Here is an 11,731-nt window from a genome sequence, read left to right as displayed (position 1 = left end):
AGTTGTGCTAGGTGGGTACTACAACTTTTCATCATGACTCCAAGTGCTCCGACCATATCCCCGCTGTCTACCTGGCCAAAACGATTTCCAAAGAACCTGGATTTTCGGAAATAAGAATTTCAAGACCGATGCCAAGTTGTGCTGGGTGAGTACACCAACTTTTTATCATGACTCGGAGAGCTCCGACCGCATCCTCGTTGTTTATTGGGCAAAACGATTTCCAAAAAACTTGGATTTCCGAAAAACACGATTTCAAGACTTGTGATGAGTTGTGCTAGGTGAGTACTACAACTTTTTGTCGTGACTCAATGTGCTCGGACCGTATCCTCGCTGTATACCCGATGAAAAAGATTTCCAAAAAACCTGGGTTTCCGAAAAACACGATTTCAAGACTTGTCATAAGTTGTGCTAGGTGAGTATTACAACTCTTTATCATGTCTTGAAGTGCTCGGACCGTATCCTCGCGGTTTATTTTTATTATTTACCATATTTTCAATTTATATGAAATTTTTTTTTTTTCGTGAGTATATTGATGAATCACCATGGTAATACATGCATTATGGTGAAGGTTTGATTATGTATGTACTTATTATCTACGTATAGCATATTACACCTTTTTTTTTTAATTTTTTTTCTTCTCTCCCTCAGATATCTTCTTATGTGTTTGATTATTCATGTACTTATCATCTACGTATAGAATATTACACCTTTTTTTTTAATTTTAATTATTTTTTTTCTTCTCTTCAAATATTTTTTCATCTGTTCGATTATTCATGCATGTAATTAATAACTACGGATAGCATATGTTATACTTTTTTTTATATTTTATTTATTTTCTCATTTTTTCAAGTTTTGCTGCATTTTATGTGCATGTAATAATGACCAAACAATCTTTCTCCTGAATTAACTTCATTCATGCAATCACGTATACGCACATGGGTGCTGCGATTTCTTCATCACTGTTCACCCATCTAGGTTTCGGCTTTTTTGGACTATTATCGCATAATAACCATCGTTCGCCTGATCTTACGTAACTAGTGTAATGACCAACCGATTTAAAATTGTACGTTTCGACGTAACCTATGACACCTGCCAAAATGTACTGTCGGTCGCGTGATAGCGGAAGCTTGTCTGGAAAGTCCGCAAGTGCTGCTGTACGGGTCCCGCAATCAGTTTCTATAAATACCAGAGGGCCATACCGTAGCTCTGTAATGGGAAGTTGGCTACAGCACCGTTTTGGTGGATGTCTGCCATTTTCGATGGCTTTTAAAAGTTGACTTAGTCCTTCATTGGATAGCACATCATAATTCACGCTTATAAAACCCTCGGGACGAGCCTTTCTAGCGCCACAAACTAAGCAGCATGTAGTGACCACACAGCTTGGATCCTTATCTTCCAAAAGATATCTGGTCAAGTTCCCAGTATTCGACGATGCATTGAGCTTCACTATATTTCTGCGAGACTGTTCCGGCTCAAGTTGTTTTATATTAATTAGAATATTTGCTCTCTCCTTAAAGAATCATGCGCTTAAACCCTCGTCAAGAAAACATTCACGCATTTAGAAATTGGAGAAGATGCATCGGTAACAATTCTATGGTAGGCACCGTCGTTGCAAGCTAAACTGGCTATTATTTGGCAAATGCTGTCAAAGCCACAAGTATTCGACAGGCAAATAGTGACGTTGTTGTTGCAAATATTTGGGCAGTTATGCCCGTTAGGTATAACTGGCAGTGAAACGAAACCACTAGATGATGTAGTGAAGATCGGGCACGGATCAGCATAACGAAATCTTTTCGTTTTTTTTTTAATTTTTGTTGCGCCAGTTATGTTCCGCCTTCATCTCTTCCAGTTCAGCGATTGTATCAGCATCTACCAGCTGGTCTTTGATGGCAGGAACGAGAATATTACTAATAAATCGGGTTTCTTCGACATTCTCACTACTTTGCTGCCTGAACGTATCCAGAGGAACAGTCGTAGACTGTTCGTCGACGCTCTTGAGTTCCGCTATCATACCGTCATTCATCTGCCGATTTTTTACAGTAACCGCTAGAATATCATGGACAGATTGAGTTCTTCCGATACTCTCAGTATTTCGCAGCTCAGACATATCCTAAGAAACTGGACTAGGCGCTTCATCAACTCTTTCGCACACATCTTCAGATACATTGTCCGTATTCTTACCAGCTAACGCCAGTTTTATTTTACCGGAGAATGATAAGATGTGCTTTCCAACGAATTTGTCCGCTCGTAAAGGAAGTGATACGTTCCTGAAAGTGCGATTCTTCAGGTCGTTAAATTCGGACTCTACCGCCGCAGAAGTAGCATTTGGAGATCCGTATTTGAACACACCCCGCATTACCTCGCTAAAGAGAGGGAAATAAGGCAATAGAGCTTTGAGCTTTTTAGCAAATGCAAGACAATAATAGCCATTAATATCATCAGTTTTGGCTTCATTATTTATCAATTCAGTGCATTCACGATACATGCTGCTTACCCATCGATACGAATCACTCCTCTCTAGATAACTAGAATTCAAAATTGGTTCATCAGCCTCGTCCTGATCAATACTTTCAGCAAGATCCTCATCACCCATACCCGGCAATGGATCACCTCGGATGTACGACGAGAGATATAATCGAAAATGCTCAGCTAACCCGCCAGCTTCCCCATTAGCGTTGAGAGCAAGGATGAAAATTGATTTGGCTATCTCAGTGAACTCATCGAAGTCTTCTTGCTTTCGTAAAATTGCTACCGCTCTTAGGTCAAAATTACGCACACCGTTTGGCTTGTCCGTTAAACATTTCCACCTAGCTACCATGTTAGACAAGTGGCAAACGTCGAGTCGCAGAAGGCAAGGTGGTACGTTGCGGGTGTCGAAAGGATTAGTCAACAATCGAAAACACACATCCAAATAGTGCTTTAAGCTGGGCTGTTTAGCAAATGCTTGAGCGACAGCTCCAAGAAGTGCTTTGTCAAAATCTGTCACAGTTTCCTTTGGTATAGAGGATGCAGATACCTGTGCAGATACTTGCTGACAGAATATCTTGAGCCACACCAGAATATCGTTCGTGCTTTGTGCGGCCGAAATCATTTGACATACCGGTACTGTTTTCTCGTCAACTTGCGGCACTATTTGATAAAGATATACATGCGGGCACAGGTCCCCATTGGGTAGCTTGATTTTTTTTATAAGCGAACCAGTTGCATCAATATAGACAGTGTCGTGGTAGTTGTAATAAACAGCTTCCTGCTCCCTAGTCCAATAGTACACAAACAATGGATCTAAACCGATTCGCTTGATCGCACCTTCATATTTAGAACTGTACTTCATCAGATGCAGACTTTCGTATACATCTGTTGATTCGACCGCAAGCAAATTGTCTTGCCTCTCCTGTTTTGCTTTTCGAAGGACGCGGCTGCTATACAAATTAGGAGGTTCTTCATCGCCAATCCGAGAAATGAGTCTGTTCGCTTCGTTCCTCCTCCATTCGCAAGCCAACGTATTGCCCTCTACTAACTGCTTTGAGACAGCAACCCTCTCGACTCCTTTCAATTGCCGTTTTTTGACATGTTTAATTGAGGGATCGAATCCCTCCATCAAACATTCCATTTTGACAACGTCACCACTCTGCGGTTCATTTATGATTTTTCCAAGAAAAGTAGAACTGCATTCAGGACACTTTCCGAAAACAGTAACGTAGATGCCGCTTTGTGAAATCATTGCGTTCTTGAAAACTAGGGCGCATGGAAGTTTGGTTTCGACTTGAACTTTTTCGAATATCGCGCTCGTCCATGCAAATCGTCTCATCATGTAAATTTCTCGCTTTCGACCGTTAGCAAACTCATACTCAACTGAGTCGGGCTGAATTTTTTTCCACACATGTGTTACATCGATCTTGAACTCGAGTGAATCAGCCATACTGATCTCTGCGGTTGAATTTGCAATGTCTGAAATGGCTGAAATATTTGCTTTAACGATATCATGAGCTATTATTACCTTGTCATGCATTTCGTAACGATTCATTTTTAGAATCGTGTGGATATTTTTTGGCGACACATTTTTAAATTCGGATTCAAGATCTGCCGACAATCGGAAAAAAATTTCAGAGCTGGGACGAACAACCTGACCATCGTCGTCAACTACATTGCGAAATTCTGGCTGCGGAAGCAGTTCCCATAATCGCATGATATGCGGTTTCCCGTTCATTTTGGCGTAAGATGGATCAGCAATCGCTAAGACGAAATCTCGGAGGGCTAGAAATGACTCGAAGACGCTGCGCTCTCGGTTTTATACCGCCGTATTCCCACTTTTTTCCTTCCAGCCCGGCGTACGCGCGCAGGAACAGTGGGGCGCGACAAGGACCTTGAGTGGTGGGGGGAGTAAAATTGTATATAAGTGCACCATACATTTGTGGCTCTTGACTTGAAAATGGCAGACATCCACCAAAACGGTGCTGTAGCCAACTTCCCATTACAGAGCTACGGTATGGCCCTCTGGTATTTATAGAAACTGATTGTGGGACCCGTACAGCAGCACTTGCGGACTTTCCAGACAAGCTTCCGCTATCACGCGACCGACAGTACATTTTGGCAGGTGTCATAGGTTACGTCGAAACGTACAATTTTAAATCGGTTGGTCATTACACTAGTTACGTAAGATCAGGCGAACGATGGTTATTATGCGATAATAGTCCAAAAAAGCCGAAACCTAGATGGGTGAACAGTGATGAAGAAATCGCAGCACCCATGTGCGTATACGTGATTGCATGAATAAAATTAATTCAGGAGAAAGATTGTTTGGTCATTATTACATGCACACAAAATGCAGCAAAACTTGAAAAAAAGAGAAAATAAATAAAATATAAAAAAAAGTATAACATATGCTACCCATAGTTATTAATTACATGCATGAATAATCGAACAGATGAAAAAATATTTGAAGGGAAGAAAAAAAAAAAATTAAAATTAAAAAAAAAGGTGCAATATTCTATACGTAGATGATAAGTACATGAATAATCAAACACATAAGAAGATATCTGAGGGAGAGAAGAAAAAAAATTAAAAAAAAAAGGTGTAATATGCTATACGTAGATAATAAGTACATACATAATCAAACCTTCACCATAATGCATGTATTACCATGGTGATTCATCAATATACTCACGAAAAAAAAAATACATATAAATTGAAAATATGGTAAATAATAAAAATAAACCGCGAGGATACGGTCCGAGCACTTCAAGTCATGATAAAGAGTTGTAATACTCACCTAGCACAACTTATGACAAGTCTTGAAATCGTGTTTTTCGGAAACCCAGGTTTTTTGGAAATCTTTTTCATCGGGTATACAGCGAGGATACGGTCCGAGCACATTGAGTCACGACAAAAAGTTGTAGTACTCACCTAGCACAACTCATCACAAGTCTTGAAATCGTGTTTTTTGAAAATCCAAGTTTCTTTGGAAATCTTTTTCACCGGGTAGACAGCGAGGATACGGTCCGAGCACATCGAGTCATAATGGAAAGTTCTAGTACTCACCTAGCACAACTCGGCACAGGTCTTGAAATCGTGTTTTTCGGAAATCCAAGTTTTTTTGGAAATCTTTTTCACCGGGTAGACAGCGAGGATACGGTCCGAGCACATCGAGTCATAATGGAAAGTCGTAGTACTTACCTAGCACAACTGAGCACAAGTCTTGAAATTTTCATTTTCGAAAATCGAGGTTTTTGGAAACCGTTTTTGCTCGGTGGAAATCAAGGAGACGGTTGAGCACTCTGAGTCGTTGTGGAAAGCCGCAGTTCTCATTTAGCACATCACAGCGGGTCAAAAATTCTCATGTAGAAGATGGAATATATATTTCGAAAATTATTTTTTGCCGTGCTTGGCGGAAAAGTCAATCGAGAACTCAGTTAATCGCAATCGACTAGTACAGCACAGAAAAAGTTTCGAAAATTCGAATTGATAAGATGGAATAGTTTTTCAAAATTGCCTTCCCCTCTTGCGCCGTCTCAGCGCCTGGCATAAAAATTTTTTTTCATTCTGAGCCGACGTTACATCCGAGCCTATTTTGCCTAGCAGCACACGTAAGCACAAATTGAGCTATATTGATTCAAATATAAATAAAAAAAAATTCAAATTGCGGTGCTCAATTTTGTTTTTCAAATACCGATTACTCGAAAATAGTTGGTGTTATCGAATCACGGTTTGCGGCACAGCGCAGCACAAATCCAGCACAATCCAGCACAACCATTGATTTGGAAAAAAAAACAAAACGGCGGTGCTGCCGTAAAAAATCAATTTTTCCGTATATTTGCTATGTTCTTCGAGATTTTAAGTTACAGAATACGGTACAATAAAGCACGAGCCTAGCACAATTCAGCACAACAATTACTTTTTGAAATTTTCAAAATCGCGGTGCCAACTACACGAACATCAAACCATCACGTAATATATTAGCGACACAGGCTTTCTCAAACGCTTGTAACGACCCGGGGGTTAAAATGGCCGTTGGAACGTCGGGTTTAACTTCCCTACGAGAGGCAATGGCCAAAACGCTCGAGGTGGAGGCCATGCGTAAACAATATTCTGGAGCGGGAAAACTCCGACAAGTTGAGGTGGTTGATAACACCTCTACAGAAAAAAGAGATAGTCGCTCGGAGGAGACCGAGTCTCTTAACCCGAAAAATAGTAAAAATTTCAATAATAATAGAAATTTAAGAGCTAAAAATAATCGCGGTTCTTTTCAGAACCAGAGTAGAAGACCCCAGTACGTCAATGAGGGAGTGGACAATGGGTTTACTACCCTCACTTGCATGTTTCGTAACCAAAAGGGCCATGACGTCAATCACTGCTTCGCGTTGAAACGCAAAGCAGAGACTCAGACGCAAAGCTCGAATTCAAACGCTTATAATTGGCAAAATAGAGAGGTGATCAGGGAAGATAATCCTCTACAGGCAGGTACCTCTTCTAACTTCTAACTCAGCAAAAAACTCTCTAACAAATTAACCTCTTAGGATTAACCTCTTTATCTGTGAAAATTATGGAAACATCGATATTTAGTGGCGATTGTTTCATCGAGGCTCATCGCAGGTTAGGAAATTTTCGAGATTTCGAGGCTCATTTACTCAGAAAAAGTTCTGCTCTTCTCGTTCAAGCGTTCGAACTCGGAGTAGATCTAATAGTTTATTTGCGAGTTTCCGCAGAGACCTCTTTTGCTCGGATCAATTCTCGTGCGCGCAAGGAGGAGTCGGAGATTCCTTTGCAACTGCTTAGAACTATTCATGATGTTCACCAAGGTTGGCTGGTTAGAGGCACTTTTTCTCCCTCTTCCGCCCCGTGATAGTTGTCAATGCAGAGGTTACAGCTGAACGGATCTATACAGACTTTACGGAAAGACTACTCTCCAATCCCTACTAGTCAACTCAACAGCAAAGAACACATGAAATTTGGTTTTATTTAGAGTCTCCCGCGTTGATTTTATTGTGCTGGGACGACATTTTGCTCTGTTATCCGGCGACAGAAGATTCAAGTTTTGTTTTGAAGGAGCTTTTGTTCTCGCGTCAGTTTTTGTTTCCTTCTAGAAGATTCTTCTTTGACTCGAGTTCTATGTCGGACCAGCTTTGATTTCTATTAAATATCTGAACGGAGCCACAATTATTTTTCATGGTCGACAAGTGATTATCTGATTTTCGTATTTTTTTAACCAATGTGTCAGATTTTACGGGAATTCCCAGGTCCCTTGACACAGCCTTTTTCCTGTCATCCCTGTTTCTTTCTGAGGACGCCCAGTGGTCAACGGCTCCGGATTTAATCAGATAAGGCCGTTCTTTTATCAAATATCTATACTTGTAATATTTAAATCCGAGTAATTCATCTTCAAATTCGCTAAGCAAATTTCGACCGTTCGACCTCCGTTCACGTCTGTCCTCCCAATTTAGGGTGTGCAGCTTCCAGAAGAATCCTGGAACCAGCTCGCCACTTTCCTTATTCCCGTTCCTCAGAGTGATGAGAATGCTCCTTTGGCCTGCGCCGATTTTAGACTTCCGCTCGAACCTCTCCTGTCCCCGTGGTCCTCTTCCCGGATCATTTTGGCTTGATTTGGATTTTCCTGATTTCTGGAATTTGGGAACTGGCCGCTCCTTCGGATTTTACACGAAGCTGAACACTACACACTTTTACACTGACCTTTGTGAAAACACGGCACATAAGATTTTAAGAGTTCAGTTTAATGCTCGACTATCTGCTCAAGGTTTTCTGTGGTTTACCTTGAGACTGTGGGCGAATGCCAGATAGCAGAGAGGGAGTCTGAATTTTCAGAGCCACAGCTCCGTCTCACCTGCAAGCACCGTCTGCTAGATCAAATTCACTATTGTTTCAATTTGTCAGAGCCAGGACGACTCTTTTCCTCGAGGGGGAGTAGTGTTAGAAAAGGTAAAATCACCCGTTTTACCCCCCCCTTTCTAATGATCTAGTAGCCAGCATATGACGCAATAAAACTAAGCCCTCGTGTGTCAAAAAGTGAAGACGGTTGCTGCGCCAACCGGTATTATTGTAAAAACAGATCTGTTTCAGACTTTGAGCTGATAACACGTTCTTTACAGCAAATACATTTTTCTCCAAGCATGTTTTTCATTTAGTGCTTTTCGATTGCTCGCCTGACTAAGCTTCTTACCCTCGTTTTTACTCGTTACGCTAAAGTGTAACAATATATATTGTAACACGGCGATTTGCACCGCGTTATATGACCTCCGATATCCCCGTTATCGTGAAAAGGCAGCAAGGATTATTGGCAGTCGATATGGTCATATATGTAATTTTAAGTTCTGTTACTAATTGCTTTCGATTTTGTTTCCCTTTCTTCCCACCTATCCCGAGATATCCTGAGAGATAAAGGCGGTGAGAGAGAGGAGGGAAAAGAGCAGCTACCGACAATCCGACACCAAGGGTACATCTACGAGGATGAAATCATCCTGGCAGGTGGCTCAACGTCTCGCAGCTAGTACCCGTGCCTTCCCCGCATACGTTTCCGAGAGCTACGAGGCTGCCGCCTACTACATCATCCACGGAGTCGAGAAATGCGAGCGAATCGGCTCGCTTGAACGACATGCCCACTTAGCTATTTCGTCGCCCTGGTCCGAAGAAATGAAAATTCGGCCAGATCATTCATGAGGGATGTCCACGGCCATAATGTGATGTTCACCAACAACGTCGGGAACGTTAAAGAGCCCCCTACTGGCTCAGTACCGCTGAAAGTACCGCCCACGTATCTTAAAGGGGTAAGGCACGGCGAAAGCTGAGTGTGCTGCGAGGCCTGCCAGAAGTCATGCCCAGGAGGTGCTGCCAACCGACGTCTCGCCAAAGAAGTTCTGCAGACAACGCCGTTGCGACAACGACGCTGCGCGGAAGAGTCCCCGAACGACTTACTTCTGGATCTCGCTTAGCTGTGAACAGACGTGCTTTTCTGTTCCTTACTACTTTTTTTGTCTGTAACGTTCTTTGTTCTCGCATTAATCCCGTTTCTGTTGTTACCGTACCTTATATCTTTTTGTATTTGATGTCAAGTGTTTGTGAGCCTGTAGACATTGTTAATTGCCAGGACTCTTTGCTTTTGTACGAGGAAGTAATTCCGGTTCTTCTAACGTAAGTGAGCTTTTGTTACCGCTCGAACCCCCGAGACGCAATTGCTTGTCTTTTGTCTTGATGACCGTTTGGGTCGTAATTTTCCGTATCTCGGGTTTTCGTGTGGCCTATTAATTTATTTAATGACCATTTCGAAGAGCCTAACTAACTACTAACATCCCTAATTTTGTTCCCGAATTTTTCTGTTAATTTTACCACGCATGGCCCCCTCTCCCCGCGTCTGCGTGGCGGCGGCGTCATTCTATTTTTTTGTGTTTTCGGGTAATTTAACCGCTATATCGTGAGGAAATATCGTTTCGATTATTGTTCTCGTTTAACTAAATATTGTATTTGATCTCGTTATCGTGTTACCGTTCATCAAAAATCGTATCTTGTATAATTGCGCAACAATCGTGTAATATTGCGCAATAGCGTCGGTTGCGGCCATCTTTGTGGCGTCGTTGTTTGAATCGTCCCCGCGCTATCTCCCGCTACCGCGTGGCGCTGAATTCGTTATATCGAAATATCGCGGTGAACCGAAGCCGCGCCACGCCACTGTGCCTTTCGAGAGCTGTCGAGTTACAAATCGAGCACTCCCTGGGTGGTTACGCCACCGTACCTTCTTCCCGTTGTGCGCCGCGTAACCGTAGGCTCCTCTTTAATGTAGATTCAGCGCGTGGGCAAGAAGCGTATATCTTGTATTGTTTTAAAATATCGTTACCGGTCATAATTTAATGTTAAGACTTTTGTTACTATTATTTTGTAATTAGACGAGTTCTTGTCTGGTGACAGCTGACGCTGTATATCCCGTTTTTGATTTCTTTGCATTATATTGAGTCTTTTGTTACCAGCTGTCACGTTGCGTTTGTTCCGTACCTTATTCCGTTAAGCTTTCTTGTATCTTACTTATCGAAGATTGTCTTTCAATTTTAGTTATCGATATTATTCTCGCGTCGTATTAACTTTAAGATTACTTGTATCTCGCTCATGGAAGATTGTTTATAGCCGTTTAAGTTACTATCCTTGTTTTGTTACGAGTTTATTTTTATCGTCCGTGTAATTCGATCAGAGAAGATTGTTTTATTTTCGTTAAGTTATTATTTCCGTTTCCTGTATCGAGTCTTTTAAATTATCCTTTGTTTTTGTCACCATTCTTCCTCAAGGACTGTGTACAACCTAGGTAATTTTGAGACCTACTTCCGTCCCCGTTAATAAACTAACATTTCGTTACCTTTACTCTTGGGCAATTTTTTTTATAATAGAAAAGTGTGTTGTCCGTTCACTATCCGGCCACTCCCCTCCGCCAAATACTGAGCTACCGAGTTCCCTTTTCCCTTTTTTCCCTTTTATCTTTCAGATTATCGTGGTACAGCGTACCTGGCGCCCAACAGATTTTCTTCCCGTTCATTTCGGAGAATTATTACTTTGCAGCCTGATTCACCGATTTAACCATTCCGTAATTTCGTGACGTATCGTAAGCCTCATTTGTCCTCATCCTTGCTGCTGACACGATCCTCTGTAGGCGTGCATCGATTGACGGGTCGCAATATATATTAGGGTGGGTCAAAAAAACCGACTATTTTCTTTTTCACTTTATACTCTGAAAAATCGGTTGCTATACACCTCTAAAAAATAGTCACCACATATGAGCTCTTAATTTTGATAGGACGGTCCTCCGCTTTATAGTTTCCCATTTGTTCCTCAGTATTAGAAACGAAAACCTAAAATATTATAGTACCAAAAATGAATTTGTTCATTCATTCAGTAAATGATGCAGTATTTTCAACTAAGTCAAAGAACCATTAGATAAAAACACGGAGATGCGTCCCCCCGATGATTGAGTTGACATTGAGTCACTTTGCCCCAAAAAACCATTGAAAAATTAGTTTTTGATTTTTTTAACAATGGCGCTCCTTCCCGAAAAATCTGAAAAAAATTGCAGAAAATCAAGAATGACGCATTGAACATACTGTGAAAAAAAGAAGCTAGTCACTTTTTAAACTCAATAAGAGATCGACAATTTAAACCTCAAAAGATTTTTCACAGCTCGAATTTAGTCCGAAAAAATTCGGAAGAATTCTCGATCATGTACATCAACATCCGCAATATATCT

At 41.3% G+C, this 11,731-nt stretch overlaps 1 long non-coding RNA gene across 1 annotated transcript in view; it reads right to left on the bottom strand.

Moving 5' to 3' along the window:
* The window catches only part of LOC124410342, a 14,969-nt gene extending 6,666 nt beyond the window's left edge, over positions 1–8,303 (bottom strand). The window contains exons 1-2 of the long non-coding RNA XR_006929596.1: positions 8,166–8,303; positions 2,151–2,154 (exon numbers count right to left, since the gene is read on the bottom strand). This is a non-coding gene — a long non-coding RNA (uncharacterized LOC124410342). The remainder of the gene's footprint in view (positions 1–2,150; positions 2,155–8,165) is intronic.
* Between the last annotated feature and the right edge of the window lie 3,428 nt (positions 8,304–11,731).

This window comes from Diprion similis, chromosome 9 (genome assembly GCF_021155765.1).
Source record: "Diprion similis isolate iyDipSimi1 chromosome 9, iyDipSimi1.1, whole genome shotgun sequence".
Classification (NCBI taxonomy): domain Eukaryota; kingdom Metazoa; phylum Arthropoda; class Insecta; order Hymenoptera; family Diprionidae; genus Diprion; species Diprion similis.
The sequence above is the reverse complement of the archived record's forward strand: the minus strand, read 5'-3'. Positions and strand labels throughout refer to the sequence as shown.